The 3617-nt window shown below is 46.3% G+C and overlaps 1 non-coding gene across 1 annotated transcript; it reads right to left on the reverse strand.

Moving 5' to 3' along the window:
• Window positions 1–1015: 1015 nt before the first annotated feature.
• LOC126877982 (small subunit ribosomal RNA) lies at window positions 1016–2938 on the reverse strand. The gene has a single exon (XR_007695504.1). It is a non-coding gene; the product is annotated as a small subunit ribosomal RNA (ribosomal RNA).
• Between the last annotated feature and the right edge of the window lie 679 nt (window positions 2939–3617).

A 3617-nucleotide genomic window follows, 5' to 3' on the forward strand; every position in this document is an offset into this window, starting at 1 on the left:
GTTCTAGGTTACCCGATCCACGAGTATGTTACACGTGGTTTCGTTATTTCGAACGAAACGACATACGAAGAGCACACGCCCTTTGGGTAGGAAGCACGTTTCGAGAACGACGAGAGTTTCGATGAAAGAGACGAGAGAAGTCGACGCAGAAGGTATCCATGGATCTTCGAAGAGAACCTTCGAAGATGTATATCGGTATCCTTTCGCTCTGCGCGACTCGCTACAAGTTCTTTCGCTCTCGTCGACTCGTTCTAGACGCTTCGTTCGATCCCAAAGAGGAGTCTTCGATATGTCCCGTTGCTAGGAGGAGAACAAACGCAACACAGACCACGAAACATAGAAGAGAATAGGCGAGCATGATCACTCCGACACGAGGCACTTTAGAGATTTTCTTATTAGTTTGCATGGACTTTTATATTTCGTTTGTACGGTTTCCACGATGCAAATACGAAATACGAGATCGTGACGGCGGGTCTTTCTGTGTACGGCCTCTCGCAGGCGCCACGACTGCATTTCTCTTTACACCTGGTTTCCATCGTAATTTTTTCGTTTGATATCGAGCCTTAACTTTTGTTGGCTCTTTCGAAGCTAGAGTTCCCTTTTATTAGAATTTCATATATATATATATATATTATATGTTATATGTTTTATTTCGGAGACGGCGGGTCTTTCTGTTTACGACCTCACGCAGGCGCCTCGAATAAGTTTCATTCGCATTTCGTTTTTATACTTGTATATATATATCTCTTCATCCCGATGATCGAGAGAGAGTGCCACCTTCTCTTCGTATAATTCCGTAGCTGGAGGGTCGTCTCCTCCTTAAGAATATTTCTATTCGTGCCAACGGAGGTTGCCAAGCTCCCTGGCGTTTTCGTTTGTTAAAGTATATAGCTTGTTAATACGTCGTATATACTTTCGTCGATACAGGAGGAGTACGGCTCCTTACCGACCATTGTGATATATATTTCATAGTTTTTATATGTGTTCAAGTCAAATTCTTTTGGTATCGTATCGTTAATGATCCTTCCGCAGGTTCACCTACGGAAACCTTGTTACGACTTTTACTTCCTCTAAATGATCAAGTTTGGTCATCTTCCCGGTAACATCGGCAATGCTTATCACATTGGCCGCGCACCAGTCCGAAGACCTCACTAAATCATTCAATCGGTAGTAGCGACGGGCGGTGTGTACAAAGGGCAGGGACGTAATCAACGCGAGCTTATGACTCGCGCTTACTGGGAATTCCTCGTTCATGGGGAATAATTGCAAGCCCCAATCCCTAGCACGAAGGAGGTTCAGCGGGTTACCCGGGCCTTTCGGCCAGGGAAAACACGCTGATTCCTTCAGTGTAGCGCGCGTGCGGCCCAGAACATCTAAGGGCATCACAGACCTGTTATTGCTCAATCTCGTGCGGCTAGAAGCCGCCTGTTCCTCTAAGAAGATTTGTTTGTACGTTGGTAGTAAAAACCCACCGACCGAAGCCGGGGGCCTTCGAGATACCATAAGTTACGTCTATTTAGCAGGCTAGAGTCTCGTTCGTTATCGGAATTAACCAGACAAATCGCTCCACCAACTAAGAACGGCCATGCACCACCACCCACCGAATCAAGAAAGAGCTATCAATCTGTCAATCCTTCCGGTGTCCGGGCCTGGTGAGGTTTCCCGTGTTGAGTCAAATTAAGCCGCAGGCTCCACTCCTGGTGGTGCCCTTCCGTCAATTCCTTTAAGTTTCAGCTTTGCAACCATACTTCCCCCGGAACCCAAAAGCTTTGGTTTCCCGGAAGCTGCCCGCCGAGTCATCGGAGGAACTTCGGCGGATCGCTGGCTGGCATCGTTTATGGTTAGAACTAGGGCGGTATCTGATCGCCTTCGAACCTCTAACTTTCGTTCTTGATTAATGAAAACATTTTTGGCAAATGCTTTCGCTTCTGTCCGTCTTGCGACGATCCAAGAATTTCACCTCTAACGTCGCAATACGAATGCCCCCATCTGTCCCTATTAATCATTACCTCGGGGCTCCGAAAACCAACAAAATAGAACCGAGGTCCTATTCCATTATTCCATGCACACAGTATTCAGGCGAAGGTAGCCTGCTTTAAGCACTCTAATTTGTTCAAAGTAAACGTATCGGCCCACCTCGACACTCAGTGAAGAGCACCGCGATGGGATATTAGTTGGACCGCCCGCGAGGAGCTAAGCCCACCGATAGGACGTACCACATAATGCCAGTTAAACACCGCGAGCGGTGAACCGACACTGTGACACACAGATTCAACTACGAGCTTTTTAACCGCAACAACTTTAATATACGCTATTGGAGCTGGAATTACCGCGGCTGCTGGCACCAGACTTGCCCTCCAATTGGTCCTCGTTAAAGGATTTAAAGTGTACTCATTCCGATTACGGGGCCTCGGATGAGTCCCGTATCGTTATTTTTCGTCACTACCTCCCCGTGCCGGGAGTGGGTAATTTGCGCGCCTGCTGCCTTCCTTGGATGTGGTAGCTGTTTCTCAGGCTCCCTCTCCGGAATCGAACCCTGATTCCCCGTTACCCGTTACAACCATGGTAGGCGCAGAACCTACCATCGACAGTTGATAAGGCAGACATTTGAAAGATGCGTCGCCGGTGCTAGATGACCATGCGATCAGCACAAAGTTATTCAGAGTCACCAAAACAAACGATGGACGGACAGACGAGCCATCCGCCACCGATTGGTTTTGATCTAATAAAAGCATTCCTACCATCTCTGGTCGGAATCTGTTTGCATGTATTAGCTCTAGAATTACCACAGTTATCCAAGTAAATGTAGGTATGATCTAAGAAACCATAACTGATTTAATGAGCCATTCGCGGTTTCACCTTAATGCGGCATGTACTGAGACATGCATGGCTTAATCTTTGAGACAAGCATATGACTACTGGCAGGATCAACCAGGGATCTTATTCGTATAACAATTCTTATAAATTTCGTTTAAGTTCTCTTCGTGTCGTAGGTGGGACGTAAGCACCGTACGACGAGACTTTTCGTTCTTAAGATAGATATATCTATAAAATATATCTCCTAGCGACGTTCGAGATACACCCATAGTTCAGTAATAATCTTCGAACGCCGCTCGCAGCCACTTTGTAATTCTCAACTCCACCTCCTCTCTTCTCTCTCTCTCTCTCTCTCATAGTCTTATATAAAATGTTTAGAATCGTACTTCTAAAGGAACATTTCCATAATGCTGTCTTCGTGTAAAAAGACTTATTAGAATATCTTAGCGGTAAAGCACGTATACGCACCTCACGCTGAACGAACAAGCGCGTATCCCAGTGCGTCGCGCTGGACATACCGTAAGAATATTCTTTCAATCGGTAGAACATTTTCGGCAGAAGACATACTACGCAAAGATAGTACGCTCCTACCGCCTCATCGGATACTTCTGCGAAAGCAGAAGTTTTTATAGAAAGCAGACGGTTATACTCTTTTGAATGAATCGATGCTCAGTTAGTACAAGCACACACGCATCTAACAATTTTTGTTAGAATACGTACACACAGGTCACCAGCTTCCCGACTCAGGGGAACCTTGCCACGATATTTGGTCATTACGTCCAGGACAGCGACCCGCGGCG

Source organism: Bombus huntii, unplaced genomic scaffold (genome assembly GCF_024542735.1).
Source record: "Bombus huntii isolate Logan2020A unplaced genomic scaffold, iyBomHunt1.1 ctg00000313.1, whole genome shotgun sequence".
Lineage (NCBI taxonomy): Eukaryota > Metazoa > Arthropoda > Insecta > Hymenoptera > Apidae > Bombus > Bombus huntii.